Raw genomic sequence first — 27,058 nt, 5'->3', positions numbered from 1 at the left:
GAGTAAATCTATTTTTTTCCCTTCAAAATTCTACTCAAAACACCCCACAATGACAACATGAAAAAGTATTTTTTTTTTTTTTTTGCAAATTTATTACAAATAAAAAACTAAGAAATTGAATGTACATAAGTATTCACACCCTTTGCTCAATACTTTGTTGATGCAACTTTGGCAGCAATTTCAGTCTCAAGTCTTCTTGAATATGTCACAACCACCTATCTTTGGGCAATTTGCTCATTCCTCTTTGCAGCATCAGGTGCTCGTTGGTGCATAGCCATTTTCATATCTCTGCACAGATGATCAGATTCAGGTCTGGGCTCTGGCTGGGCTATTCAAGGACATTCACAGAGTTATACTAAAGCCACGAATTTGATATCTTGGCTGTGTATTTAGGTCATTGTCCTTCTGAAAGATGACCCATCACCCCAGTCTGAGGTCAAGAGTGCTGTGGAGCAGGTTTTCATCCAGGATGTCTCTGTACATTGCTGCATTCATCTTTCCCTCAATCTTGACTAGTCTCCAGTTTCTGCCGCTGAAAAACATCCCCACAGCGTGATGCTGCCACCATCATGCTTCACTGTAGGGATGTTGCATGGTTTCCTTCAAATATGATGTGTGGCATTCATACCAAAGTGTTTAATCTTTGTCTCATCAGACCAGAGAGTTTTGCTTCTTGGTCTGATGAGAAACTTGTCTTTTAGGTGCTTTTAGACAAACTCCAGGCAGGCTGCCATGTGCCTTTTACTGAGGAGTGACTTCCATCTGGCCACTCTACCATACAGCCCTGATTGGTGGATTGCTGGAGAGATAGTTATCCTTCTGGAAGGTTCTCCTCTCTGCACAAAGTAACGCTGGACCTCTGACAGAATGACCATAGGGTTCTTGGTCACCTCCCTGACTCAGGCCCTTCTCTCCCGATCATTGAGTTTAGACGGGCGGCCAGCTCTAGGAAGAGTCCTGGTGGATCTGAACTTCTATTTATGGATGACGGAGGCCACTCTGCTCACTGGGACCTTCAAAAGCAGCAGAAATGTTTCTGTACCCTTCTAGTGTACCCTTTGAGGTCTACAGACAATTCCTTTGACTTCATGCTTGGTTTGTGCTCTGGCATGCACTGTCAATTCTGGGATGTTATACAGGTGTGTGTCCTTCCAAATCATTTCCAATCAACTGAATTTACTCCAGGTGGACTCCAATTAAGCTGTAGAAACATCTCAAGGATGTTCAGTGGAAACAGGATGCGCCTGAGCTCAATTTTGAGCTTCATGGCAAAGGCTGTGAATACTTATGTACAAGTGTTTTCTTTGTATTTTATTTTTAAAATAAGATAAACTTTATTGATCTCACAGAGGAGAAATTCACGTTACATCAGCTCTTAAAAACACACAAAATGGGTGCAAGTCGTGGAAGATGTTCATCAAACAGCATGTGCAAGGATAAGAAATAATAATACTTGTAACAGTACAAGACATAAGAAAATGAGGTAGAATATATATATTATATATACACACACACAGTGAGGAAAATAAGTATTTGAACACCCTGCGATTTTGTCACCTTATCACATCTAAACTCCACTTCACATATTGTAAATAAGATGCTCCTAACTCTTTTTCAATCCCAATCATGTTTATATATATATGCATATGTACTTATATATGTACGTACATACATATATGTGTATGTATATATATATATATATATATATATATATATATATATATATATATATATATGTATGTGTGTATATATAGTGAAGAAAATAAGTATTTGAACACCCTGCAATTTGCAGGTTCTCCCACTTAGAAATCATGGAGGGGTCTGAAATTTTCATCTTAGGTGCATGTCCACTGTGAGAGACATAATCTAAAAAAAAAATCCGGAAATCAAAATGTATGATTTTTTAATAATTTATTTCTACGTTACTGCTGCAAATAAGTATTTGAACACCTGTGATAATCAATGTTAATATTTGGTACAGTAACCTTTGTTTGCAATTAGAGGTCAAACGTTTCCTGTAGTTTTTCACCATGTTTGCACACACTGCAGCAGGGATTTTGGCCACTCCTCCATAAAGATCTTCTCTAAATCTTTCAGGTTTGGAGTTTCAGCTCCCTCCAAAGATTTTCTATTGAGTTCAGGTCTGGAGACTGGCCAGGCCACTCCAGGACCTTGAAATGCTTCTTACGGAGCACCTCCTTAGTTGCCCTGGCTGTGTGTTTGGGGTCATTGTCATACTGGAAGACCCAGCCATGACCCATCTTCAATGCTCTTACTGAGGAAAGGAGATTGTCTGCCAAAATCTCACATTACATGACCCCATCCATCCTCCCTTCAGTACCATGCAGTCGTCCTGTCCCCTTTGCAGAAGAGCACCTCCAGAGTATGATGTTTTCAACCCCATGCTTCACGGTTGGGATGGTTTTCTTGGGGTTATTCTCATCCTCTAAATATGGCAAGTAGAGTTGATTCCAAAAACCTCTATTCTGGTCTCATCTGACCACATGACCTTCTCCCATGCCTCCTCTGGATCATCCAGATGGTCACTGGTGAACTTCAAACGGGCCTGGACATGTGCTGGCTTGAGCAGGGGGACCTTGCTGCCCTGCAGGATTTTAAACCATGACAGCATCATGTGTTACTAATGTAATCTTTGTGACTGTGGTCCCAGGTCTCTTCAGGTCATTGACCAGGTCCTCCTGTGTAGTTCTGAGCTTTCTCAGAATCAATCTTACCCCACAAAGTGAGCTCTTGCATGGAATCCCAGACCGAGGGAGATTGACAGTCATCTTGTGTTTCTTCCACTTTCTAATAAATAATCATAACAGTTGTCTTCTACCAAGCTGCTTGCCTGTTGTCCTGTAGTCCATCCCAGCCTTGTGCAGGTCTACAGTTTTGTCTCTGGTGTCCTTAGACAGCTCTTTGGTCTTGACTATGGTGGACAGGTTGGAGTGTGATTGATTGAGTGTGTGAACAGGTGTCTTTTATACAGGTAACAAGTTCAAACAGGTGCAATTAATACAGGTAAAGAGTGCAGAATAAGGGGGCTTCTTAAAGAAAAATTAACAGGTCTGTGTGAGCCAGAATTCTTGCTGGTTGGTAGGTGATCAAATACTTATTTGCAGCAGTAACATACAAATAAATTATTTAAAAATCATACATTGTGATTTCCGGATTTTTTTTTTTTTTTTAAGATTATGTCTCTCACAGTGGACATGCACCTAAGATGAAAATTTCAGACCCCTCCATCATTTCTAAGTGGGAGAACTTGCAAAACCGCAGGGTGTTCAAATACTTATTTTCCTCACTGTGTGTATATATATATATATATATCAGTGGCGGATGCTGGTCTTTCAAGGAGGGGAAGCTCAATTTCGGCCTACATCATAAAATGTGTCGGTTTATTTGTACGTAAATTCTACCCTCCGTTCCTTTTCAAGAAAATGATCTGTGACCCTGTCGTACCAACAAGGCGTCTTTTCCAGGGACTTGACTAGTGTCCTCTCAATGGCCAGCACAGCTAGACTGCTTAAACGGCCTTGGCCCATGGTGTTGCGGGTGTAAGACTTGAGCCACTTTAAACAGGAGAAGCTCCTCTCTACACCTGCAGATGTAGCTCCAATCGTTGCCACTAATGACAATAGTTTGTACACCTGAGGCATTGCACTGTCCAACTCCATGTCTTTCAGAAACAGCAAGAAATCACATAGCTTTCCCCTGTTGCCCTGCAAGTCCTGGTTTGAATATAGGACTTGAAGTTCAGACCTCAGTCTCCCTGAATCAAAGAACTGGCCAAAACTTTTCAGGACACTCTGAAATGCCTCCTCTGGAAACACTTGTCTCATCTCTTCAAACTTCCCTGGATTGACCAATTCCAAGAAGCGCAGACTTTCCAAATTTGCCAAACGCCGAGGTAGCTGCTCTGTGAGATTGTCTAGGATAGCCATGTACAGATTTCTGTAGCGCTCCTTGGGATCCTGTAGTTGTGACAGACGGCATTTTCTCATGGGCTCAGTTTTTGGGTCTGATGTGAGATCTGCTGCTTTGGCATAAACAGCTTGGAAAGCCCCCTCTGACCTCTTCTCTTTGACAAAAGCAAGAAGAGACTCAATTCTTTTCTTGCAGTACAGAACATCCATAACTCTCTGCTGGACAATGTCAAACACCACATCAGTCTCAGAGAAGAATTGTTTATATGTGTACAACATGAACACAAACTCAAAATCCTCCAGTTTCATCAGAAGGCCTTTGGCACAGTCTAATGTGTCATCATCCATGGACGTATCTGCAATGATCATCTCAAAAGTTTGCAGGAGGGCATCATAATTGTTTGCCACGGTGCTCACTATCCGTGATGTGAAATTCCATCGAGTAGGAGCATTTCTGGGCAACCTTGAGCAGCCTGCAGACTCAAATGGTAAATCGACTGCATTTATATAGCGCTTTTCCATCTGCATCAGACGCTCAAAGCGCTTTACAATTATGCCTCACAGAATGTCAGATGTCACCCCCGACTCAAGAAAAGACATCCTCTTTGTGGATTTTGAGAAAAATGTGGCAAACCCAGAGAGTGATGCAAAAAATATTCTGCACTCATAAGCATTTAGCCCCCTGAGACAGAACCAGATTCAGTCTGTGTGCATAGCAATGCACAAACATTGCACTAAATGTGGTCTATTAAACATTAGGTCTCTCTCTTCTAAGTCCCTGTTGGTAAATGATATAATAATTGATCAACATATTGATTTATTCTGCCTTACAGAAACCTGGTTACAGCAGGATGAATATGTTAGTTTAAATGAGTCAACACCCCCGAGTCACACTAACTGTCAGAATGCTCGTAGCACGGGCCGAGGCGGAGGATTAGCAGCAATCTTCCATTCCAGCTTATTAATTAATCAAAAACCCAGACAGAGTTTTAATTCATTTGAAAGCTTGACTTAGTCTTGTCCATCCAAATTGGAAGTCCCAAAAACCAGTTTTATTTGTTATTATCTATCGTCCACCTGGTCGTTACTGTGAGTTTCTCTGTGAATTTTCAGACCTTTTGTCTGACTTAGTGCTTAGCTCAGATAAGATAATTATAGTGGGCGATTTTAACATCCACACAGATGCTGAGAATGACAGCCTCAACACTGCATTTAATCTATTATTAGACTCTATTGGCTTTGCTCAAAATGTAAATGAGTCCACCCACCACTTTAATCATATCTTAGATCTTGTTCTGACTTATGGTATGGAAATAGAAGACTTAACAGTATTCCCTGAAAACTCCCTTCTGTCTGATCATTTCTTAATAACATTTACATTTACTCTGATGGACTACCCAGCAGTGGGGAATAAGTTTCATTACACTAGAAGTCTTTCAGAAAGCGCTGTAACTAGGTTTAAGGATATGATTCCTTCTTTATGTTCTCTAATGCCATATACCAACACAGTGCAGAGTAGCTACCTAAACTCTGTAAGTGAGATAGAGTATCTCTTCAATAGTTTTACATCCTCATTGAAGACAACTTTGGATGCTGTAGCTCCTCTGAAAAAGAGAGCTTTAAATCAGAAGTGCCTGACTCCGTGGTATAACTCACAAACTCGTAGCTTAAAGCAGATAACCCGTAAGTTGGAGAGGAAATGGCGTCTCACTAATTTAGAAGATCTTCACTTAGCCTGGAAAAAGAGTCTGTTGCTCTATAAAAAAGCCCTCCGTAAAGCTAGGACATCTTTCTACTCATCACTAATTGAAGAAAATAAGAACCCCAGGTTTCTTTTCAGCACTGTAGCCAGGCTGACAAAGAGTCAGAGCTCTATTGAGCTGAGTATTCCATTAACTTTAACTAGTAATGACTTCATGACTTTCTTTGCTAACAAAATTTTAACTATTAGAGAAAAAATACTCATAACCATCCCAAAGACGTATCGTTATCTTTGGCTGCTTTCAGTGATGCCGGTATTTGGTTAGACTCTTTCTCTCCGATTGTTCTGAGTTATTTTCATTAGTTACTTCATCCAAACCATCAACATGTTTATTAGACCCCATTCCTACCAGGCTGCTCAAGGAAGCCCTACCATTATTTAATGCTTCGATCTTAAATATGATCAATCTATCTTTGTTAGTTGGCTATGTACCACAGGCTTTTAAGGTGGCAGTAATTAAACCATTACTTAAAAAGCCATCACTTGACCCAGCTATCTTAGCTAATTATAGGCCAATCTCCAACCTTCCTTTTCTCTCAAAATTCTTGAAAGGGTAGTTGTAAAACAGCTAACTGATCATCTGCAGAGGAATGGTCTATTTGAAGAGTTTCAGTCAGGTTTTAGAATTCATCATAGTACAGAAACAGCATTAGTGAAGGTTACAAATGATCTTCTTATGGCCTCGGACAGTGGACTCATCTCTGTGCTTGTTCTGTTAGACCTCAGTGCTGCTTTTGATACTGTTGACCATAAAATTTTATTACAGAGATTAGAGCATGCCATAGGTATTAAAGGCACTGCGCTGCGGTGGTTTGAATCATATTTGTCTAATAGATTACAATTTCTTCATGTAAATGGGGAATCTTCTTCACAGACTAAAGTTAATTATGGAGTTCCACAAGGTTCTGTGCTAGGACCAATTTTATTCACTTTATACATGCTTCCCTTAGGCAGTATTATTAGACGGTATTGCTTAAATTTTCATTGTTACGCAGATGATACCCAGCTTTATCTATCCATGAAGGCAGAGGACACACACCAATTAGCTAAACTGCAGGATTGTCTTACAGACATAAAGACATGGATGACCTCTAATTTCCTGCTTTTAAACTCAGATAAAACTGAAGTTATTGTACTTGGCCCCACAAATCTTAGAAACATGGTGTCTAACCAGATCCTTACACTGGATGGCATTACCCTGACCTCTAGTAATACTGTGAGAAATCTTGGAGTCATTTTTGATCAGGATATGTCATTCAAAGCGCATATTAAACAAATATGTAGGACTGCTTTTTTGCATTTGCAATATCTCTAAAATTAGAAAGGTCTTGTCTCAGAGTGATGCTGAAAAACTAATTCATGCATTTATTTCCTCTAGGCTGGACTATTGTAATTCATTATTATCAGGTTGTCCTAAAAGTTCCCTAAAAAGCCTTCAGTTAATTCAAAATGCTGCAGCTAGAGTACTAACGGGGACTAGAAGGAGAGAGCATATCTCACCCATATTGGCCTCTCTTCATTGGCTTCCTGTTAATTCTAGAATAGAATTTAAAATTCTCCTTCTTACTTATAAGGTTTTGAATAATCAGGTCCCATCTTATCTTGGGGACCTCGTAGTACCATATCACCCCAATAGAGTGCTTCGCTCTCAGACTGCAGGCTTACTTGTAGTTCCTAGGGTTTGTAAGAGTAGAATGGGAGACAGAGCCTTCAGCTTTCAGGCTCCTCTCCTGTGGAACCAGCTCCCAATTCAGATCAGGGAGACAGACACCCTCTCTACTTTTAAGATTAGGCTTAAAACTTTCCTTTTTGCTAAAGCTTATAGTTAGGGCTGGATCAGGTGACCCTGAACCATCCCTTAGTTATGCTGCCATAGACGTAGACTGCTGGGGGTTCCCATGATGCACTGTTTCTTTCTCTTTTTGCTCTGTATGCACCACTCTGCATTTAATCATTAGTGATCGATCTCTGCTCCCCTCCACAGCATGTCTTTTTCCTGGTTCTCTCCCTCAGCCCCAACCAGTCCCAGCAGAAGACTGCCCCTCCCTGAGCCTGGTTCTGCTGGAGGTTTCTTCCTGTTAAAAGGGAGTTTTTCCTTCCCACTGTAGCCAAGTGCTTGCTCACAGGGGGTCGTTTTGACCGTTGGGGTTTTACATAATTATTGTATGGCCTTGCCTTACAATATAAAGCGCCTTGGGGCAACTGTTTGTTGTGATTTGGCGCTATATAAAAAAAAAAAATTGATTGATTGGGGCCTATTGCTTTAACTTTGGCCTGCAAACCATTGAGAGCTGAAGCCATGACAGCAGCCCCATCATAGGTTTGCACCACACATTTCTCCCTGAAATTGTAGCCCTGCATGTTCTCACTCAAGACTTCAAAAACAGACTGAGCATCTCTTCCCCCAGAAACATCAAAAAATCCAATAAAGCGCTCCTGAATTTTACCTGCCCTATCCACATAGCGAACAATGACACAGAGTTGAGCATGGCAAGCTATATCAGTTGTTTCATCCACCTGCCATGCAAAAAAGGGAGCAGCCTGGATTTCATCCTTGATCTCATCAGAAACAGTGGCTGAAAGAGCAGAGATCAAGTCATTTTGGATTGCATGGGACATACCAGAAAACACAGCTGATGACTGGAATTGTGTGGCCAGGACAGTCATATTTAGCTAATGTTTCATTAAACTCCCTGTAATTCCCCTTGTTGGATGATTCAACACTCTCATCATGCCCCCTAAATGACAGCTCCTGACAGCCAGGCAAGGAAGTCACATCAATAAGGCGGTTTAGGAAAGCTCTGTTTTGTTTAACTGCTTCATTATGGTTTGCCACTTGAATGCGAGCGCCTTCATTGATTGCATGCTCAACCCTGACTCTGCCCAGGCAACTTAACCTTGCACATGCACTCACATGTTCACTGCTTTTTTTCATGCCTTTTGTATGCCCTGTCAAAGTTGGACAGATCCCCAAAACCCACTTTTGACCAGACAACACATCCATGAGATGGTTTCATCAAGGCATGGCCAACAGTACATAGTTTTATTTGTTACAGCACTTCCAGTCAGCCAGCTCACTTTGTCATACAGGACAGCTGAAAAGACCTGTTACTTTTCACCACCTTTTGCACCAAATTAATCTGAAGAGTTGATCTGCCCTGCTGTTTAACTAAGTTTTTCTTCGTAAGGAAGACTATCAAATGGCTTCACCAAAATCCGGTCCACAACATTCAAACTGTCTGCCATTATGTGCAGCTTGCTACCTAGCTAACTCGCTAGCTGGGCTAGTGTGAAGTGTGTCCGCCTGAGTGCTTTGTAACGGTGGAGGGGCTCAGCAGCACCCGCTGCTCGATAGGGACAGAAACTGCAAGAGAAGTCGTAAAGAGTGATAGAAGTCAGTCTCCAAACACAAGCAGCTACAAAAAAAAAACCACCAGAAATACGAGGTCTGTGAGAAAAGTATCCGACCTTTTTATTTTATGCAAAAAATATATGGATTTGATTCATATGTTTTTACATCAACCAAGCTTGAACCTTCGTGTGCATACGTGAGTTTTTTCACGCCTGTCGGTTGCGTCATTCGGCTATGGGCAGGCTTTGAGTGAGCACTGGTCCACCACTCTCGTCGTTTTTTCATTGCTAGGAAATGGCGGAATGATTTGGGCTTTGGTCCATCAGAATTTTTTTCAGAAACTGTTAGAGACAGGCAGCTGGAAACCACTCGGAAAATTCACATGGCTTTTGGTGAAAATTTTATGGGCTTAATAGAGATTAAGGAGTGTTACTACCGCTTTAAGGACGGTCCACAATGGCTCACGGCGCACCGCGCTCCGAGCCACGATCGACAGGCAGAAACGACCATTTCATTTCTAAACGGATAGCTGTATGGATCCGGGACCATCGTGTGCAATTTCTCTGGTTATCACAAGAGCTGGACATCAGCCATTTTCCGGCAGATTTCACTTTTAACAAGAGATTTTGTCATGGAAAGCCGCGCGTAGGCTTCGCACGTCACAACGGATTCGCTGATGGAGCGAGACAAAGAACACCTCCGTTTTGGAGTGTCAGAGGACAAGTTGGGACATGCCCAGTTCTCCACAATTTCTCTTATACTCACTCGACTGGTAAGCCACTGAAAGCCGAGATAGTTTGTCAGATATTGTTCATTTTTTGTAACAGCCAAAATTATCAGACAGGAGTACATGTGCATGCTTAGATCATGAGAATGTTAAACTCTTGACTGAAAAGCTGCATCAGAAAGGTCTCCTCAAAACTACCAGCATGTCTCAGCTTTTGTCTTCTATTGTATGCAGTCCAGACAACAAGGCATGCATATATCGAGTCTGCTCAAAATGCTGTTATAATGAGATTGAATTTCCATTATCACAGACAAAAGAGACCATAACATGGTGTCAGTGGATCAGAAAATCTGTGTCAGAGGGGCCAAAAACATACATGAATTTTGTTAAAGAAACACAAACAGGAACATGTGCTGAACTGTTGGCCATTTTCAATCAGAAGCTCGACAGCCTCACCAAACATCACTACAACTGGTTGCACCAAGCCAAATAGTGCAGGGCTTTAAAAGAAAACCTAGGAGAAGATGAAATTGTCCTCCATGTGGACTTTTCAGAAAATTTCTCCTGCAAACATGAGGTAGAGCTGAAACAACTAATCGAGTTAATCGATTATTAAAACTGTCAACTAATTTAGTCACCGATTAGTTGCTAAATAACTTTTACTGCAAATGTTTCGTTTCTTCCATATAATCAACCGAGCATTGCTTTGAATCTTAAGCCAGTGAAGGAGTGCTTCAAGCTGTTGTTTCGTTGGTTTCATTTGTTTTATATCACTTTATCTTCATTTTTCCCCACTAAAACCCTAAAGCGCATATGTCTGTGAGGAATATTTACCTTTTTATGTTAAACTGACCTGTTATGGTCTTCTGAAACAGTTGATAGATGTATTTTATGCTAATGCAAATGCTAATGCATTAGCATGTCTATGGCATTTTCAATATTAAAGTTAGCATTAAGCTGCTGGCACTTCAGCATGTTTGTGCATTTGTTTTCTGTATAATAATTAATGGCTCAGCGTTTGTTGTCGTAAAAGAGTCAAATGTATTACAAATTATAATATTTTTTAATTTATTTTTATTTATATATTAACTCATTGAGTGCCAGCCATTTTCAAAGTTCAGAACATCTCAGTGCCAGGATTTTTTCAGCATTTAAGTGTTTTTTCAAGACCCATAGAAAATTGAGTTCTGTGTCCATGTCAACAACAAACATACCAAAAGAAACTTCAGACTTTCCTTTATCATCAGAAAAAAAAAAAAAAGTTTTTGTACCTCTTTCCATTCTTTAGTAATTGTCTGCAGATCATGGGTGGGTATCACTAAAAATGCTGATTTCTGACAAAAAACTGAGAAAATTGGCTTTTTGTGACAAGCAACATTTCAAGCAGAAAATGTCTTTGATTATAATTGTTTTTGCTTCAGTGACATCTCAAACATTATGAAAAGTGATCATATTGTATAATGCACCCAAAATCATCCGATGAGTCAGGGTCAGGCTCGCTGAAATCCGAACCGTCAGGGGAGGGACTCTGTCTGTCTCTTCTCTCAGCGGCGTGTCTTTTCCCTCTGGCTCGCGCGTAGTTGTCGGTGATTTGGGTGCTAGTGGGTGGCGCACTGCCCAAACCTCTGGACATACTCTGCTTCTGATCTGTGTGTGCATGCGTGAATTTTTTCACGCCTGTCGATTGCGTCATTTGCTTGTAAGCAGCCTTTGTGTGAGGTGTGTGTCGTGCACTCGGCATTTTTTCATTCCAAGGAAAAAGACAGAACAACTGAAGCAGCGCGACTGCATCAAATTTTGCCAGAAACTGGGCAACAGCCAGGTGGAAACCATTCAGATTAGAAGCGGTACAACCGGTATGAAGACGTCCACACAGCGAGCCGTACTCCAGTCGGCCATCAACATGCTGAAATAAGTCAGGCTACAGTTTTTGATTTAGGTTTTATGGTTAACTGGTTATGCTAATTGCTCATTTGCAGCAACAGAAATACCTCTTTTCACCATATATTTTATAACATTTATATGTTTCAATGTTTTATGGCAACTCAGCACTTTGATAAAGCAATGCCATTTGAAATAATTATTTATGTTCTTTATTATGAACCGTTTTATTCTTTATTATTTTATATTTCAACAGCCAAGGGACATTTGACAATTTGTTGATTATCAAGTATTTTAAGTTTTCAAATAATGTTCTGTTGTTAAATAAAGTGATGGAAGGAGAGAAAAATTGTTTCCCTGGCACATTTTTAAAAAATTCCCTGCTAATCGGATTAAACGTGTCGAAACCCCATCAGATTCATCGATGATTCAAATAATCGTTTGTTGCAGCCCTATAGTGAGGTACAGGCTTTTCATCTTGGAGGAAGTCAGAGGCAGGCCAAAGTCCATACATGTGTGGCTTATACAGCAGCAGGTTCACAGTCCTATGCAACCATATCTGCATCCCTTAGGCACGATGAAAAAGCTGTGTGGGCCCACACGGAGCCAGTACTGAGGGATGTAATGAAGAATTGCAGTCCATCTCCTACAATTCTACATGTGATGAGTGATGGTTCAGTCACTCAATATCGCAATAAAAGAATTTTTATTTGCTAAGCACCATTCCCTTCCTCTCAGGCTTCCGGCAGGTGACATGGAACTTCTCAGAGAAGTCCCATGGAAAAGGTGACCCGGATGGAGTTGGCGGTGCAGTGAAGCGCACTACTGACTCTGCTGTCCAAAAGGGTAAAGATGTTCAGACCCCAGAAGATTTTTACAACTTTTAAACAGAGAGGAAATCAGACGTCAAGTTCTTCTGGGTGACCGAGGAGGACATCAGAAGATTTGATGAAGCAGTTCCTGGGGTTGTACCTCCTGTAAAGGGAACTTTGGCAATGCACCAAGTAATTTCCACGGAACCGGGAAAAATCATGCACAGAGAGATCTCCTGCTTCTGTAGCAGACCACATATCTGCCAATGTCACAATCCCATAATGGTCAATCTCCAAACAGCCAGTGCCCAGGCTAGTGCTCAGGGCAGGGTGCAAAATAACACCCATAAGACCACCCATGAGAGCAGTGATCGAAATGGAAAGTTTGTCATCGTGAAATATGAAGGTCAGCCATTTGTGGGGCAAGTCCAAGTAGTTGGAGAAGAGATTGAGGTGAGCTGCATGCAGCAACTGGGAGGAAAAAATGCATTCGCTTGGCCCCATCGTGCTGACATTTTTTTCTATGCATCTGAGGTACTCAAAGTAATTGTAGAGCCAGAACCTCTCAATTCAAGGCACACACGGCTAATGCATTCAGACTGGGAATACTTTAATACACAAAACTGAGAAGAGTTATTGTCTACCAATGTTTTACCAACATTTGAAAACGTTCCATTTTTGTTAAATAATACATTCAATGATACATTGTTACCATTTTCAAAAGTGTTACATTTTTTGTATGGAATGTAACAATAAATGTGAGAATGCAATTAACTGTGCATCAAAGATCTCTATTTAAGAACACTTAAATAGAGACCTATGACTAGAACATATGTTATTATAAATGATTTTTATTCAGCATATTTCATATTATAACAAATGTTGTCAGGTGGTACAACCAATATTCGATAGGGTGGTGCAACCAATTTTAACAAAAAAATATGTTAAAGTGACTAAATGGTTTTTAAAAGTGATGCATGTAGTTACTATACTAAATATCTGGATTTGCGTATTTGTGTTTTTATTTTTCTGTCTTTAAAGGCAAAATTGAATGTTAACTTGGCTTAAAACCTGACATACACAATGCTAAAATCACTAATTATTGAAAAAAGACCACTACGACAAAAAAATAACTTGTTACATTGTGTAGAGACGCTAAGGAATAGCTGCAAAAGATTTAATCTTAAAATAAAAATTAGGAATGTATACAGATTTTTATAAATATTTGGATGCGCCACCTGACTTTTTTTTTGTCATGCAGTCCAAAATACTGTTTCAAAACAAATTAAAACAGTTAAAAGTGTTATTCAATAAATGAGATTTGACAAAACAAATTTTTCTGGACTCAAAAATATGTTTTACATCTAAATTGAAAATACTTTATAAAAATACCTTTTTTGAAGCCTATTAAATACCTTTTTATACATGTGTATACACACATACAAACACATACACACATACATACATACAAACACATACAAACACATACACACATACATACATACAAACACATACACACATACAAACACATACACACATACAAACACATACACACATACATACATACAAACACATACATACATACAAACACATACACATATACAAACACATACACATACACACATACACACATACAAACACATACACACATACACACAAAGACATACACACATACACATACACACATACACACAAACACACATACACACAAAGACATACACACATACACATACACACATACACACAAACACATACACATACACACATACACACAAACACATACACATACACACATACACACAAACACATACACACATACACACATACACACATACATACAAACACATACACATACACACATACATACAAACACATACACATACACACATACATACAAACACATACACATACACACATACACACATACATACATACAAACACATACACACATACACACATACATACATACAAACACATACACACATACATACATACAAACACATACACACATACATACATACAAACACATACACACATACATACAAACACATACACATATACATATACACATACATATACATACATATACACATACATATACACATATACATACACATATACATACACATACATATATACATATATACATACACATATACATACACATATACATACACATACATATATACATACACATACACATACACATATACATACACATACATATATACATACACATACACATACACATATACATACACATACACATATACATACACATACACATATACATACACATACACATATACATATACATACACATATACATACATATATATACACATATACATACATATATATACACATATACATACATATATATACACATATACATACATATATATACACATATACATACATATATATACACATATACATACATATATATACACATATACATACATATATATACATACATATACACATATACATACATACATATACACATATACATACACATATACACATATACATACATATACACATATACATACATATATACATACATATACACATATACATACATATATACATACATATATACACATATACATATACATACACATATACATATACATACACATATACACATATACATACACATATACACATATACATACATATACACATATACATATACATACACATATACACATATACATACACATATACACATATACATACACATATACATACACATATACATACACATATACATATACATACACACATATATACTCAACAAAAATATAAATGCAACACTTTTGGTTTTGCTCCCATTTTGTATGAGATGAACTCAAAGATCTAAAACTTTTTCCACATACACAATATCACCATTTCTCTCAAATATTGTTCACAAACCAGTCTAAATCTGTGATAGTGAGCACTTCTCCTTTGCTGAGATAATCCATCTCACCTCACAGGTGTGCCATATCAAGATGCTGATTAGACACCATGATTAGTGCACAGGTGTGCCTTAGACTGCCCACAATAAAAGGCCACTCTGAAAGGTGCAGTTTTATCACACAGCACAATGCCACAGATGTCGCAAGATTTGAGGGAGCGTGCAGTTGGCATGCTGACAGCAGGAATGTCAACCAGAGCTGTTGCTCGTGTATTCATTTCTCTACCATAAGCCGTCTCCAAAGGCGTTTCAGAGAATTTGGCAGTACATCCAACCAGCCTCACAACCGCAGACCACGTGTAACCACACCAGCCCAGGACCTCCACATCCAGCATGTTCACCTTCAAGATCGTCTGAGACCAGCCAATCGGACAGCTGCTGAAACATTCGGTTTGCATAACCAAAGAATTTCTGCACAAACTGTCAGAAACCGTCTCAGGGAAGCTCATCTGCATGCTCGTCATCCTCATCGGGGTCTCGACCTGACTCCAGTTCGTCGTTGTAACCGACTTGAGTGGGCAAATGCTCACATTCGCTCGCGTTTGGCACGTTGGAGGGGTGTTCTCTTCATGGATGATGCGAAGGAGATGTGTTGCACTGCATGAGGCAAATGGTGGTCACACCAGATACTGACTGGTATCCCCCCCCCCAATAAAACAAAACTGCACCTTTCAGAGTGGCCTTTTATTGTGGGCAGCCTAAGGCACACCTGTGCACTAATCATGGTGTCTAATCAGCATCTTGATATGACACACCTGTGAGGTGGGATGGATTATCTCAGCAAAGGAGAAGTGCTCACTATCACAGATTTAGTCTGGTTTGTGAACAATATTTGAGGGAAATGGTGATATTGTGTATGTGGAAAAAGTTTTAGATCTTTGAGTTCATTTCATACAAAATGGGAGCAAAACCAAAAGTGTTGCGTTTATATTTTTGTTGAGTATACATACACATACACATACATATATACATATACATATGTATGTCTAAACTCTGGACCAAATACAAACATGGGAAGGTGTTAAAGGCAAACATACTGGTAGACCAAGGAAGACATCAAAGCGTCAAGACAGAAAACTTAAAGCAATATGTCTCAAAAATCGAACATGCACAACAAAACAAATGAGGAACGAATGGGAGGAAACTGGAGTCAACGTCTGTGACCGAACTGTAAGAAACCGCCTAAAGGAAATGGGATTCACATACAGAAAAGCTAAACGAAAGCCATCATTAACACCTAAACAGAAAAAAACAAGGTTACAATGGGCTAAGGAAAAGCAATTGTGGACTGTGGATGACTGGATGAAAGTCATAGTCAGTGATGAATCTCAAATCTGCAATGGGCAAGGTGATGATGCTGGAACTTTTGTTTGGTGCCGTTCCAATGAGATTTATAAAGATGACTGCCTGAAGAGAACATGTAAATTTCCACAGTCATTGATGATATGGGGCTGCATGTCAGGTAAAGGCACTGGGGAGATGGCTGTCATTACATCATCAATAAATGCACAAGTTTACGTTGATATTTTGGACACTTTTCTTATCCCATCAACTGAAAGGATGTTTGGGGATGATGAAATCATTTTTCAAGATGATAATGCATCTTGCCATAGAGGAAAAACTGTGAAAACATTCCTTGCAAAAAGACACATAGGGTCAATGTCATGGCCTGCAAATAGTCCAGATCTTAATCCAATTGAAAATCTTTGGTGGAAGTTGAAGAAAATGGTCCATGGCAAGGCTCCAACCTGCAAAGCTGATCTGGCAACAGCAATCAGAGAAAGTTGGAGCCAGATTGATGAAGAGTACTGTTTGTCACTCATTAAGTCCATGCCTCAGAGACTGCAAGCTGTTATAAAAGCCAGAGGTGGTACAACAAAATACTAGTGATGTGTTGGAGCGTTCTTTTGTTTTTCATGATTCCATAATTTTTTCCTCAGAATTGAGAGATTCCATATGTTTTTCCCCTCTGCTTGGTCTAAAAAAGTAACCGTCACTGACTGCCACAATTTTTTTTTCCTGATTTCTTATAGTGTTTCTTAAAGCCAGAAAGTTGCCATTTGAAATGACTTTAGTTTTGTGTCATGTCTGTGATCTGCTTTTTTTCTACAAAATTAAACAACTGAATGAACATCCTCCGAGGCCGGTGATTCCATAATGTTTGCCAGGGGTTATGTGTGTGTGTGTGTGTATATATATATATATATATATATATATATATATATATATATATATATATATACATACATACATATACAGAGAGAGAGAGAGAGAGAGAGAGGAAAATAAGTATTTGAACACCCTGCAGTTTTGCAAGTTTTCCCACTTAGAAATCATGGAGGGGTCTGAAATTTTCATCTGAGGTGCATGTCCACTGTGAGAGACATAATCTAAAAAAAGAAAAAAAAATCCTAAAATCAAGATGTATGATTTTTTAATAATTTATTTGTATGTTACTGCTGCAAATAAGTATTTGAACACCTACCAACCAGCAAGAATTCTGGCTCACACAGACCTGTTAATTTTTCTTTAAGAAGCCCTCTTATTCTGCACTCTTTACCTGTATTAATTGCACCTGTTTGAACTTGTTACCTGTATAAAAGACACCTGTTCACACAATCACACTCCAACCTGTCCACCATAGCCAAAAACAAAGAGCTGTCTAAGGACACCAGGGACAAAACTGTAGACCTGCACAAGACTGGGATGGAATACAGGACAACAGGCAAGCAGCTTGGTAGAAGACAACAACTGTTATGATTATTTATTAGAAAGTGGAAGAAACAAGATGACTGTCAATCTCCCTCAGTCTGGGATTCCATGCAAGGTCTCACGTTGTGGGGTAAGGATGATTCTGAGAAAATCAAATCAATTTTATTTATATAGCACCAAATCACAGTGGACATGCACCTAAGATGAAAATTTCAGACCCCTCCATGATTTCTAAGTGGGAGAACCTGCAAAATTGCAGGGTGTTCAAATACTTATTTTCTTCACTATATACACACACATATATCAATCAATCAATCAATTTTTTTATATAGCGCCAAATCACAACAAACAGTTGTGGCGCTTTATATTGTAAGGCAAGGCCATACAATAATTATGTAAAACCCCAACAGTCAAAACGACCCCCTGTGAGCAAGCACTTGGCCACAGTGGGAAGGAAAAACTCCCCTTTAACAGGAAGAAACCTCCAGCAGAACCAGGCCCAGGGAGGGGCAGTCCCCCGCTGGGACTGGTTGGGGCTGAGGGAGAGAACCAGGAAAAAGACATGCTGTGGAGGGGAGCAGAGATCGATCACTAATGATTAAATGCAGAGTGGTGCATACAGAGCAAAAAGAGAAAGAAACAGTGCATCATGGGAACCCCCCAGCAGTCTACGTCTATAGCAGCATAACTAAGGGATGGTTCAGGGTCACCTGATCCAGCCCTAACTATAAGCTTTAGCAAAAAGGAAAGTTTTAAGCCTAATCTTAAAAGTAGAGAGGGTGTCTGTCTCCCTGATCTGAATTGGGAGCTGGTTCCACAGGAGGAGCCTGAAAGCTGAAGGCTCTGCCTCCCATTCTACTCTTACAAACCCTAGGAACTACAAGTAAGCCTGCAGTCTGAGAGCGAAGCGCTCTATTGGGGTGATATGGTACTACGAGGTCCCTAAGATAAGATGGGACCTGATTATTCAAAACCTTATAAGTAAGAAGAAGAATTTTAAATTCTATTCTAGAATTAACAGGAAGCCAATGAAGAGAGGCCAATATGGGTTAGATATGCTCTCTCCTTATAGTCCCCGTCAGTACTCTAGCTGCAGCATTTTGAATTAACTGAAGGCTTTTTAGGGAACTTTTAGGACAACCTGATAATAATGAATTACAATAGTCCAGCCTAGAGGAAATAAATGCATGAATTAGTTTTTCAGCATCACTCTGAGACAAGACCTTTCTGATTTTAGAGATATTGCGTAAATGCTAAAAAGCAGTCCTACATATTTGTTTAATATGCGCTTTAAATGACATATCCTGATCAAAAATGACTCCAAGATTTCTCACAGTATTACTAGAGGTCAGGGTAATGCCATCCAGAGTAAGGATCTGGTTAGACACCATGTTTCTAAGATTTGTGGGGCCAAGTACAATAACTTCAGTTTTATCTGAGTTTAAAAGCAGGAAATTAGAGGTCATCCATGTCTTTATGTCTGTAAGACAATCCAGCTAATTGGTGTGTGTCCTCTGGCTTCATGGATAGATAAAGCTGGGTATCATCTGTGTAACAATGAAAATTTAAGCAATACCGTCTAATAATACTGCCTAAGGGAAGCATGTATAAAGTGAATAAAATTGGTCCTAGCACAGAACCTTGTGGAACTCCATAATTAACTTTAGTCTGTGAAGAAGATTCCCCATTTACATGAAGAAATTGTAATCTATTAGACAAATATGATTCAAACCACCGCAGCGCAGTGCCTTTAATACCTATGGCATGCTCTAATCTCTGTAATAAAATTTTATGGTCAACAGTATCAAAAGCAGCACTGAGGTCTAACAGAACAAGCACAGAGATGAGTCCACTGTCCGAGGCCATAAGAAGATCATTTGTAACCTTCACTAATGCTGTTTCTGTACTATGATGAATTCTAAAACCTGACTGAAACTCTTCAAATAGACCATTCCTCTGCAGATGATCAGTTAGCTGTTTTACAACTACCCTTTCAAGAATTTTTGAGAGAAAAGGAAGGTTGGAGATTGGCCTATAATTAGCTAAGATAGCTGGGTCAAGTGATGGCTTTTTAAGTAATGGTTTAATTACTGCCACCTTAAAAGCCTGTGGTACATAGCCAACTAACAAAGATAGATTGATCATATTTAAGATCGAAGCATTAAATAATGGTAGGGCTTCCTTGAGCAGCCTGGTAGGAATGGGGTCTAATAAACATGTTGATGGTTTGGATGAAGTAACTAATGAAAATAACTCAGACAGAACAATCGGAGAGAAAGAGTCTAACCAAACACCGGCATCACTGAAAGCAGCCAAAGATAACGATACGTCATTGGGATGGTTATGAGTCATTTTTTCTCTAATAGTTAAAATTTTGTTAGCAAAGAAAGTCATGAAGTCATTACTAGTTAAAGTTAATGGAATACTCAGCTCAATAGAGCTCTGACTCTGTCAGCCTGGCTACAGTGCTGAAAAGAAACCTGGGGTTGTTCTTATTTTCTTCAATTAGTGATGAGTAGAAAGATGTCCTAGCTTTACGGAGGGCTTTCTTATAGAGCAACAGACTCTTTTTCCAGGCTAAGTGAAGATCTTCTAAATTAGTGAGACGCCATTTCCTCTCCAACTTACGGGTTATCTGCTTTAAGCTGCGAGTTTGTGAGTTATACCACGGAGTCAGGCACTTCTGATTTAAAGCTCTCTTTTTTAGAGGAGCTACAGCATCCAAAGTTGTCTTCAATGAGGATGTAAAACTACTGATGAGATACTCTATCTCACTTACAGAGTTTAGGTAGCTATTCTGCACTGTGTTGGTATATGGCATTAGAGAACATAAAGAAGGAATCATATCCTTAAACCTAGTTACAGCGCTTTCTGAAAGACTTCTAGTGTAATGAAACTTATTCCCCACTGCTGGGTAGTCCATCAGAGTAAATCTAAATGTTATTAAGAAATGATCAGACAGCAGGGAGTTTTCAGGGAATACTGTTAAGTCTTCTATTTCCATACCATAAAGTCAGAACAAGATCTAAGATATGATTAAAGTGGTGGGTGGACTCATTTACTTTTTGAGCAAAGCCAATAGAGTCTAATAATAGATTAAATGCAGTGTTGAGGCTGTCATTCTCAGCATCTGTGTGGATGTTAAAATCGCCCACTATAATTATCTTATCTGAGCTAAGCACTAAGTCAGACAAAAGGTCTGAAAATTCACAGAGAAACTCACAGTAACGACCAGGTGGACGATAGATAATAACAAATAAAACTGGTTTTTGGGACTTCCAATTTGGATGGACAAGACTAAGAGTCAAGCTTTCAAATGAATTAAAGCTCTGTCTGGGTTTTTGATTAATTAATAAGCTGGAATGGAAGATTGCTGCTAACCCTCCGCCCCGGCCCGTGCTACGAGCATTCTGACAGTTAGTGTGACTCGGGGGTGTTGACTCATTTAAACTAACATATTCATCCTGCTGTAACCAGGTTTCTGTAAGGCAGAATAAATCAATATGTTGATCAATTATTATATCATTTACCAACAGGGACTTAGAAGAGAGAGACCTAATGTTTAATAGACCACATTTAACTGTTTTAGTCTGTGGTGCAGTTGAAGGTGCTATATTATTTTTTCTTTTTGAATTTTTATGCTTAAATAGATTTTTGCTGGTTATTGGTAGTCTGGGAGCAGGCACCGTCTCTACGGGGATGGGGTAATGAGGGGATGGCAGGGGGAGAGAAGCTGCAGAGAGGTGTGTAAGACTACAACTCTGCTTCCTGGTCCCAACCCTGGATAGTCACGGTTTGGAGGATTTAAGAAAATTGGCCAGATTTCTAGAAATGAGAGCTGCTCCATCCAAAGTGGGATGGATGCCGTCTCTCCTAACAAGACCAGGTTTTCCCCAGAAGCTTTGCCAATTATCTATGAAGCCCACCTCATTTTTTGGACACCACTCAGACAGCCAGCAATTCAAGGAGAACATGCGGCTAAACATGTCACTCCCGGTCTGATTGGGGAGGGGCCCAGAGAAAACTACAGAGTCCGACATTGTTTCTGCAAAGTTACACACCGATTTAATGTTAATTTTAGTGACCTCCGATTGGCGTAACCGGGTGTCATTACTGCCGACGTGAATTACAATTTTACCAAATTTACGCTTAGCCTTAGCCAGCAGTTTCAAATTTCCTTCAATGTCGCCTGCTCTGGCCCCCGGAAGACAATTGACTATGGTTGCTGGTGTCGCTAAGTTCACATATCGCAAAACAGAGTCGCCAATAACCAGAGTTTGATCCTCGGCGGGTGTGTCGTCGAGTGGGGAAAAACGGTTAGAGATGTGAACGGGTTGGCGGTGTAGACGGGGCTTCGCTTCCTCCTCACAGTCACCCAGTCGGCCTGCTTTCCCGGCTGCTCGGGATCTGCCAGGGGGGAACTAACGGCGGCTAAGCTACCTTGGTCCACACCGACTACAGGGGCCTGGCTAGCTGTAGAATTTTCCACGGTGCGGAGCCGAGTCTCCAATTCGCCCAGCCTGGCCTCCAAAGCTACGAATAAGCTACACTTATTACAAGTACCGTTACTGCTAAAGGAGGCCGAGGAATAACTAAACATTTCACACCCAGAGCAGAAAAGTGCGGGAGAGACAGGAGAAGCCGCCATGCTAAATCGGCTAAGAGCTAGTAGCTACGCTAAGCTAGCGGATTCCTAAAAACACGCAAAGTGAATAATGTGTAAATAATTTAGAGGTGATTCAGCAGAAAGAGTGCTTTAGTTAAGGCACGTAAAGATTACACTGGGAAACAAATCGTAATCTAGATAAGTAGATCAATCTAACTGCGCAGATTAAACAGCTAACAGATACAGAAAAACACCGCTGTGCTCCGGAACAGGAAGTGATACAATACCGCAGTGAGAGCCAACCACCAGTAGAGGCAAGCCATATATATATATATATATATGTATATATATATATATATACACACATACATATACATACACATACATATACATAGATACACGCATACACATATGCACACACATACGTATACACATACACATATATGTATGTACACACATATATAAGTACATATGCATATATATATAAACATGATTGGGATTGAAAAAGAGTTAGGAGCATCTTATTTACAATATGTGAAGTGGAGTTTAGATGTGATAAAGTGACATTAGTGCAGGGATTGGTAAACGAGTTATTATTTTTAGTAAATTTGCACTGGTGACTTGTCAGAAAATTGCTGATTACACTAATCTCACACATAAATCCAATTTACTGAAACCCACATATATACGTAATAAATGACACAGTAGTAGAATATAGTGTAGCAAGACCTCAGAAACAACTAACCCAGTCTAGTTACTTTTGTGACAGGTGAGTTAAGAATGTGGTAAATGTAAGACTAGCGTCATGCTGGCAGAGCCGTATTTTTATCAGCTTTGAACAAACAGGAAGCTGGCCCTGGGACAAAGTTAACATAACGACAGGACACAAAGTCATAATTCAATTCAGTTCAACGATTGTTAGACTGAATGCTCACAGATTTAAAGCTATAAACATCTTAGCAGCTAATTTCACCCGTGGCTGACAACAAATTAGTCCTATCTATGATATGATCAATAAAAACACCGGACAATCAGATTTAAATACATTACCTGATTGCGATTATTTCAAAGACGGGAGTCCTGCTGTAGCTAATGCTACCCAGCTAACTACAAGCTAATTATGTAGCTAGCCGGCCAAAACAGTACCACAAAAATCCAAAACTTCAAATTTCTACAGCGAACAGAAATAAACACAGTTTTCTGGTATTCCACTGCATCTTAACACGATATGTCCAAACACTACTGATTCACCCAATCTTGATAAAACAGGACATCAGTAGCTTCATTCAACACTTTTCCTGGAAGCTGTCAATCTGATGCGGTAAATACACTGACGTGGAAATGCTCTGCCCTCTCAACCTACCGTGACGTCCACACCGGAGCTTTGACTGACACACTCTCAATCTAAGGCTTTAGATCGCCATATAAACGCTTCAATTTCAAGTAAACCTTACTGCATTTAAGACCGAGTGGCAGCAGCGCTTAGGCTACTGTTCCAAATCAGAATAAATTAAACTAACCCAGAAAAACAACAATGGGGGCGGGACAAACATAGCATGTTCATTAAACCGATGTGATGACGAAGGCACGTTCTGCGTCCCCAAGAACGAGTGCAGCGCCACCAAAACTATTAAATTAAAACAACACAATCTTATTGTTTAAAAAAAATTACATAATATTACATAATACATATATTACTAAATAATTAAATAAAAAATAAGTCCCACAAAAATGAGACACGGAACTACATTCATAAAACAAAATAAAACATACAAATAAAAAATGCAAAAAATACAATAATAAAATTAATAAAATATTCTTAATATTTAAATAATTCATCATGCCTTGTTATCATTATTATCATTAATATGTATATGTCGCAGTCACGAATAAGCCATGCTCTTCAGCATCTCACTGTGTCATTTGCCCTCATCTACCACAGAGTGAGCTTGGTGCCACTGTGCAGCGCTTCACTCGTATTATTATTATTATTATTATTATTGCAGTTGTTGTTACTATAACAATAATTATTATTATTAGTATTATTGTTGTTGTTGTTACTATAATAACAATAACAATAATAATAATAATAATAATTACTATTATTATTAACTATTCCAAAAAGGTTGTCTTTGCAGCCACTGACTCCAACAGGTGTTTTCACTGATTAACATCACTTTGAGCAGATGGGATGAGTTCAGTGAAATCACCTGCTGGAGTCAGTGGCTGCAAAGAAAACCTGCACCCTCTTGGCCCTTTCTGGAACAGTTTGGACACCACTAGACTCAAGTGGTTAAGTTTCGGGCTTCAGACCAGAGAATCCTACTCAAAAGCCAGCAAGACCGGAACATTACAAAGAGCCCTTGTAGTGCAGCAGATAACAGAATATTTACAGAGGAATCCTTCAAATGGTGATACAAGCACCAAAGTTGGCAAAAATACTCCTTAAACATTGCTCTTTAGGAAAAACTGAGTATGCACTTGAATTGTCAATAGGGGTCAAAATTTAAAAATATTCCAATTATATTGATTGGAACATTTACCAGCTACTGTATACCACATTATTTGTCTGAACATAAATCCATCCATCCATCCATTTTCTTCCGCTTTATCCGGAGTCGGGTCGTGGGGGCAGCAGCTCAAGCAAAGCCGCCCAGACCTCCTGATCCACACACACATTGAACATAAATATTCCAAAAAAGTACAGGTTGGGCTATCTATGACTGAATATTATGGAGTGGTATGGAATGTTTTGTTAAACCTTCAGCTGTCCTCCCCTTGAATGAGGCCTGCTCACCGACATATACATTTAGTCACATCCCTCAGGATGCAAGGTGGGGGTGTTGCTCTTATTTATAAATCTAGGTTTAGCTTATTAGCTGTTGGGGCTCTTAAATATAACTTGTTTGAGCATCTGATTCTCCGCTCTGCCCCTGATGCTACGTATTGCCAAGATCAGAAGAATAAAAATCAGCCGTATTACTTTGTCACTGTATATAGTCTCCCTGGACCATACTCTGAATTCTTAGATGAATTTGGTGCATTCATCTCTAACTTGTCAACTAGTGCAGATAACATTCTGGATATTGGTGACTTCAACATTCATATAAATAAGCCTTCTGGTCCCCTCTGCAAATAAATTATGGAAATTATGGATGCATTAGGACTACAGCAATGCATCCAGGACTCGATGCACATTAGTGGAAATAAACTGGATTTGGTTCATGCACATGGTATTGCTGTACTGACATCACACCTCGCATCAGTGGTCTCTGATCACTCACTTATAAGGTTTACAGTTTTGCTGCCTGTTTAGTGAAACAACAGCCTTATTTATCACTGTGCTGATCCATCAACTCCTCAACTATGACTAAACGCGAAGCTAGACTTCACATTTGGAAAATGCCCAATCGGTAGACAGTCTTGTGGACAGTTTAAACTCAACGCTCAAAACTGCACTCGACATGATTGCGCCACCTTTATTAAAACCATGCGCCCCCCCCAAAACACAGTCACCTTGGTTCAATGATTACTTGCGTGACCTCAAGCATAAGGCTAGAGGTCTAGAACAGAAATGGCATAATTCAAAATTAGAAGTATTCCACCTTGCGTGGTTTGTTGCTATCTTAGACTATAAGCATGCACTACTGGCTACAAAGCGGACCTATTACTCTGATTTGATCAACAAAAACAAGCATAACTCAAAGTTCTTGTTTGACACGGTGGCAACACTTATTCATGGACAACCACCTGTAAGTCCCTATCCTTTTACAGCAAAAAATTTCTTGGATTACTTCTAGAAGAAAATAAAAGACATTAGGTTAAACATATCCCAAGAAGCCTTAACCCAGCTACTACACCCTGTTGTTGAGGTTTTTGCCATTACCGAGGTATTACCTAGATTTGCAGAACTTGATAGTATCTAACTAGGCGTGCTGACAAAACTTGTAACTTCTACTAAAAGCACAACCTGCTTATTTGATCCTATACCAACAAACCTGTTTAAGGACCTGTGGCACACTCTTGGGCCGATTGTGCTGGAAATTATTAATCTCTCATTAACTTCTGGATCTGTTTCTAAATGTTTCAAATCTACCGTGATTAAACCATTACTTAAGAAATATAATCTTGACCCTGGTGTACTGAAAAACTATAGGCTGATATCAAATCTATCATTTTGCTCTAAAATTCGGGAAAAAGTGATTTCACAGCAGCTCGTGGACCACCTTACTGAGAATAATCTTTTTGAGCAACTGCAGTCTGCTTTTAGAAAATATCATTCTATAGAGACAACTCTCACTAAAGTGGTGAA

At 39.4% G+C, this 27,058-nt stretch overlaps 1 protein-coding gene across 1 annotated transcript in view; it reads right to left on the bottom strand.

The window, feature by feature from the left end:
* Positions 1-24,098, bottom strand: part of gbf1 (golgi brefeldin A resistant guanine nucleotide exchange factor 1) — a 580,908-nt gene extending 556,810 nt beyond the window's left edge. The window contains 1 exon segment of the mRNA XM_034185226.1: positions 23,797-24,098. The gene's annotated coding sequence lies outside the window, so the exon portion shown is untranslated.
* Positions 24,099-27,058: the final 2,960 nt, after the last annotated feature.

The sequence above is a fragment of the Thalassophryne amazonica genome, chromosome 13 (genome assembly GCF_902500255.1).
Source record: "Thalassophryne amazonica chromosome 13, fThaAma1.1, whole genome shotgun sequence".
In the NCBI taxonomy this organism is placed as follows: Eukaryota; Metazoa; Chordata; class Actinopteri; order Batrachoidiformes; family Batrachoididae; genus Thalassophryne; species Thalassophryne amazonica.
The sequence above is the reverse complement of the archived record's forward strand: the minus strand, read 5'-3'. Positions and strand labels throughout refer to the sequence as shown.